Raw genomic sequence first — 6,480 nt, forward strand, 5'->3', positions numbered from 1 at the left:
CTGAATTCCCATGATCCAGATATTTCAATGCTGGGAACTGACTCAAGGGAAATGAAAATACAGATCCATGATGAAGACATGTCCAGGGACAGTCAAAGAGGCTTTGTTGAAATGAGCATAAATAGGGAATAGCCCAAGTGACCACAGGTAGGAATATGTAGGAAAAACATGGTAGGCTGGAGATGTAGCTTGGTAGTACATTGCTCACTCAATATATGAAAGATGCTAGGTTCCATCTTCAATCCTGGGAAACAAACAAATAACAGGCAAAGATGTGGCATGTTAATATACATAAATACTACTTATTAAGAAACAGATAGGCTATTAATACATTCAACAAGATGGATCAATCTCCTATCTATTCATCTGAATATCTATCTACACATCTATCCACCTAATTTTTTGGTGTTTTTCAAAGTTAACTATAGTCATCACTGCATTTCTAACTAAATACTTCCCCATACTCACCAATTTATTTCTATTTATTCATAGATATGTAAAATGAACCTTATGAAGAAGATCCATATAATATAATTCTATATGAAATTCTAGATAATGTAAAAGTAAATGTTGGAAAACTATTATGCTGCTGATTTCTGCTAAGGACTTGTAGATGAGATTGAGTCAGAGAGGACAAGAAGGGATTTCTTAGGAAGATTATAATGTTCTGGTGTCTTTTTCTTGTCTTTCAAAAGTAATATACTTTAAGGTAGGATAATTTTTAAAAAAGCAAGAAAACTTAAGAAAAGCAAGTCAAAACCCAATAACAATCCCAACTCAAAATTCTAACATTTTCCCATGGTATGATTTGCTATGAAGTTCAATCCTTAACTATGAAGTATATTCTGCGGCCACACATTCACGTACTTGGAAGACTACAGAACATGAGTAAGTATGGAAAGCTGTTCCACATGTGTTCCAGTATCAGGCTAAGACACTGACCAAACACTGGCGTGTGTATAAATTAGGAGGCTCGATAGGTAGGGAAGGTTCTGAAGAGCTAATGTTGGATGTCTACTTTCCACTAAGATATAGTTATCATGAAGCATTCCCTTTCATGGCAAAATTCCATACATGAAAGATTTATGAAATCCTGGAGTAACAGTCAAGAAACGCTTTCCCAGTAGAGCACCAGTTCTTAAGAGATGTCATAGTCCGCAATGGATTGCCTGAGCTCTTTCACATACCGCTCGCTTCTCTCATGTAACTTCTGCCGAAGTGCAAGCTGAATGGACTTCTCTGAGGAAGGGTCTTTTCCAGCCAGCATTGTCACCACTATCTCGAAGGTTTCACAGTCTTGGTGGTAATGCTTGCTCAATTTCCTTGGGTTTTGATGCTGTTGCTTTGAGGCGGTTGGTCAGGTGATCATCAATGAAGTCTGTGACACCTGTTCTGTTCGACCCAGGTTCTTGTGGCTGATCCAGGGGTGCTACGACTCCAACCTCAGACTCAGACATTTTAGTCAAGTCACTTTCACCTCTGATCTCTGGCTTTTCCATAGCCTGCTTGCTGCGGCTTCAGGAGATCTCTTTTCATTGGACCCACTGAATGTCTTTCACATTTTTGATGGGGAACCTGCTGAAGAATTTGAGGGTTGTGTGTTTGTTGATGGTTTCAGAGACTAGCCAGGTCTCTTTTTTACCTCCTGGCTTTCTATATGGTGCCATGAGCATGCTTGAACCTCCTGGGATGTGACCCAAGCTGTTTGTTTAGTTTTGGAGAGTGCCTTCCACTAGATCCAGATCTGGTGTGTGAGAAGTCCTTTTTGACCTACACTTGAATTTCTGAAAAAATAAAGTCTCCTCTTTATGAGGAGACTATCCTCTTGAATACTGGGAAGAGGAGGAACATTTCTTCTGAAGTCCTCTTTCATGTCTTTGTCCTCGTCCTGTCGGCTTGCAGATAGACCACTTCTTGTTCTCATCAGTTCAGATTCATCACTGCAGGTGTTCTGAGGGGGCTCTTCATCATAAGATACACTAGGACACATGTCTTCTGTAGGCTGATCATGTGTTATGACCAAGGGTAGTAGGGACATGAAACATGGATGGTTTGGCTGGCCACGGGTTCACACAGGCAGTAGATCCTAGCAGTCCTTTGATGGGCACTGAGGCATTGATACTTCTCAAAATTTACCTGCATTCTAAATAGACTGGACTCTAGGAGCCATGGGCTTCATTGTGGATTGATGGATCCAGATTCCAGGATGCTGGCATGTAGACTGCCATGGGAGTAGTTAGAGGTCTTGTAGGTATACGGTCACCCCAATTCTGGCAATCACCGAGTTATCGCCACCCACAAGGACCCCTGCAGAAGTTCTGGTGTTTTTATAGAATTTTGAGTAGCATAAAGGTATGATTGTATATTCTGGATATATTTTATTGTATTTAATAGATTTCATAAAAATGTAAGGAAACATAACTAATAAGTATGCTGAAATTTAGAACAGTCTATAGAGATAAGCAACTTACTTTAAATATGTCCAAATAATGATAGATTGTTGTGTTGATGCTTCCCACATGTGTTAAAAAGGGTCATCCTGGAATGTTAATAGTGGTAACAGGGTTGTAGGAATTTAAGTTTCTTTTTCCATTCTGTGATAAAAATAGTCTGACTAAAGCAACTTCAGAGAGAAAAGGTTTACTTTAGCTCACAGTTCAGGGTACAGTCCATAACAGGCAAGTGAACACAGCTGGTCACAGCTGGTCAGATGAGAGCAATGGGTGCTGACATGCTAGTGCTCAATCCACTTCTCAGCTTCCAGCAGACTAGGGAATGGTCCCTCAAGGGTTGGTGAGATGTCTCAGTTGGTAACATCCTTCCTATAAGAGCAAAAGGGCCTGGATTCAGGAAAGCATGGGCATGACAAGGTGTACCTGTGATTCCGCAACTGGGAAGACAAGAGGAAGGAGGATTCCTGGGGATTGCTGACCAGCTAGTTAAGAAGTCAGAGAGTTCTGGGTTTAGTGAGTCTCTGTCTCAAAAAAAAAAACCCTAACAACTAACTAATAAACTTACTAATAAATTTTAAAAATAGAAAGTGATTGGAGAAGATACCAGTTGTTGACCTCTGGGCCTCCACAGGCACACACACACACACACACACACATGCACATATGCACTCACGCACGCATTCACGCACAATAGCACACACATACATTAATGCTTGTACACATAAACATGAATGTATATACACATGTATAACACAGAGAGAGAGAGAGAGAGAGAGAGAGAGAGAGAGAGAGAGAAAGAGAGAGACAGACAGAGCAACAGAGACAGAAAGAGAGAGAGAGAGACAGACAGACACAGAGAGCACACTTATAATGGGGGGTAAAAGAGGCCAGAGAAAATAAATTGGGATTATGTCAGATGATGATTATTGTAATAGAAAATATAAAGTCAAAGAAGTTGACAGGAAGTCTCAGAATAGAGGGACTAGAGGTCTGGGAGAGACTCATGTATAAGTGATGTTTAGGCAAGGACCTTTGAGATGTGAAGGTGTAAGGCATATGGACCATCAAGAGCAAAGGCCCTGGGGTTGAAGCTTGCTTGCTGTTTTAATTGACTAAGGCAGTCAGTTTTACCTGAAATGAATACTATGACATGAAGCTGAGATGAGCCTGGCTATGGGAGGTTAGAGGAGACAAAGACAACCCCTTACTTTCAGTGGAAAGGGAAGACTCCAGAGAGTTCTGGGCAAAGGTGAGGATGTTACAAATGACATAATTTAAAAATGTTAAGGACCACACCGGCTGTCTGCGAAGACACTGTTTGTAAGGGCTGGGTTGTAATTAGAGTGTGTGGGTTTGGGCCTTTGCTTTCATCTGGGTAAGAAGTAGTGATGACTTGGACCAGAAGAGAGAGCCGGCTGTGTTAAAGGTTCTGGATACATCAAGGCTGGGTCAAGAGGGTTAGCTTAGATATGAAAACAGGATCAGAAAGAAAGAAATCCAAGGAATGACCCCAAGGTTTATGGTCTAGCACCTGGAATGATAAGTAGCAGGTCGTGGGAGAGTATTTGGTATGGCCATAAGGAACCTGAAACTGGACATGTTGAGTCTAGGATGGCTCTTACTATCTCATTAAAGTAGCTGTGTAGGATGTTTGAGAAGTACATCTAAGTTGGAAGAATAAGTTCTGAAGCCAAGGGGGCATTCTGGTGGGTAGGTATAAATTCAGGAATTACTGCACATAAGTGCTGTTTAAAGCCTGGAAGCTGAAAGATCACCCCCAGGGACTGCAAAGAAGTGGGAGATGAGCACAAGGGCAACAGAGTGGGAGGAACCAAGAAGGGACAGCCAGAAACCAAACAAACACAACTCCTGAAGGAGGAGGTGGCACAAGTGTGTCAAATGCAGCTCCTCAACCAAGAGGCAAAAAGTAGTCCTGCCCCCAACTCAGTCACAGAACAGTAGAGATCTGGAGAACATCGTCCATCATATCCATCACTTCCACATGCAGGATACCCTGGGGAAGACCATAGCCATCACCTCCACATGCAGGACACCCTGGAGAAGACCATAGCCATCACCTCCACATGCAGGATACCCTAGGAAAGATCATAGCCATCACCTCCACATGCAGGATACCCTGGTAAGACAATAACCATCACCTCTACATGCAGGACACCCTGGGGAAGACCATAGTCATCACTTTCACATGCAGGACCCCAGGGGAATACCATAGCCATCACCTCCACATGCAGGACACTCTGGGCAAGACCACAGCCATCATTTCCACATGCAGGACATCAGGGGAAGACCATGAGAAGACTAAGGAGCCAAGATCTGGCGACGAAATGTTTCATGAGAAACTACCTGAATCACTTGGTTGGATTGACCTTACCTGTTGGGTTAAAAAGTTCTGCCTATCGGGAAGAAGCTAGGGGGAGCATGACTGATTTAGTCATCAAATAAAGGAGTAAATGAAACTCCGTTTTCTTTAAACGCTTGAACATATAATAAGGAACTAAGTGACCTCACCTCATTAATAAATTGTCACACTCTGAAAGGCTTATTTCTAATCCACTTAACTAAACTGTAATTTTCATGTTTTAAAATATAATTAACAATGTAGATGTGCGTTTTGAATGCATACTGATTACATGGAAGATAGTAGTTTGTCACAGTGCAGAGGGCACCAGAATGTGATACAACATACACTAGTGTGGGACAGTTCTGGGCATTTGATAACATTTCTTCATTAAATCCATTCATTTGTAGGGTTGCTTTTGTTTTGAGACAAGGTCTAATGTAGCCCATGCTCGCCTGGGTCTCTGTATGCAGCCAAGGATGGCCTTGATCTCCTAATCCTCCTGTCTCCACCTCCTGCTGGGATTACAGGCAAGCACAACTGTAGATGTAACCAACCATCTTATTAAATAAGAAACACAGAACCAATGCAAAGAAGAAAGCCAAGAGATCAGAGCTAAGAGCCTTACCCACCTGCTGCAGCTAACCTCTTTAGCCAAGAGACCTCTCTGAAAGAGACCTACTTCCTGTCTGTTTGTCTCTATATAGACTTTCTGTTCTGCCTTCTCATTGGCTGTAAACCCAAACACATGACTACCTCGTCACTGCCTGTATGTACAGCCCTCCAGGTCTTCTGTGGTATTGTGATTAAAGGCGTGTGTCTCCAATGCTGGCTGTATCTTTGACCACACAGAGATCTACCTAGCTCTTCTACCAAGTGCTGGGATTAAAGGTGTGCACCACCAACGCCCAGCTTTTGCTATGGCTCTAATAGTTCTGACCCCCGGGCAACTTTATTTATTAACATACAATTAAAATCACATTTCAGTACAAATAAAATACCACCATACACAGCCATGCCTGCTGTGTGTGGGCCTGGGGATTGAACCCAGGCCTTTGTGTACCCTAGGCAAGGATTTTCCAGCCTAGCTATTTTCTCAGCCCCAGATGGAGATTTAAAGTTATGTTTTTAATCTTGATTTTTACTGAAGATCCTCCAGCCATAGATGAATGCATGGTATGCTTGTTTCTCTCAAAGGTTGCTCCTGTACTTGATGCTAGAAGAGCTGTGGTGATGTGGGCAAAACATCTGATGAACAGGTTTTCTTAAAATTCATTTTTTGTTTGTCTTAGATTTGTCTATTCTCCATGCACGAATGTGTCTGCCTGCATGTATGTATATGCACTCTGTGTGTGTGTGTGTGTGTGTGTGTGTGTGTGTGTGTGTGTGTGCACATGCGTGCCTGGTGCCTGAGGAAGTCAGAGAGGGTGTCTGATGCCCTGAAACTGGGATTATCAGTAGTTGTGAGCTACCGTGTGGGTGCTGGGAATTGAATACAGGTCCTCTGTAGGAGCAATAAGGGTTCCTTCACTCAGAGCCATCTCTAGACCCCTTCTCTCTAGACCTACAGACAGGCTTCCTAAGCCAGTAAGAGAAACTTAGGAAGAGCTATTTAGTTAAAGTTCTCTCGAGTGGATGGAACATCCTTTTTATGAGCCATGTTATCAG

At 42.4% G+C, this 6,480-nt stretch overlaps 1 pseudogene; it reads right to left on the bottom strand.

Moving 5' to 3' along the window:
- Positions 1-1,138: 1,138 nt before the first annotated feature.
- On the bottom strand, positions 1,139-1,990 carry LOC114700578 (annotated as a pseudogene).
- Between the last annotated feature and the right edge of the window lie 4,490 nt (positions 1,991-6,480).

This window comes from Peromyscus leucopus, chromosome 18 (assembly GCF_004664715.2).
Source record: "Peromyscus leucopus breed LL Stock chromosome 18, UCI_PerLeu_2.1, whole genome shotgun sequence".
In the NCBI taxonomy this organism is placed as follows: Eukaryota; Metazoa; Chordata; class Mammalia; order Rodentia; family Cricetidae; genus Peromyscus; species Peromyscus leucopus.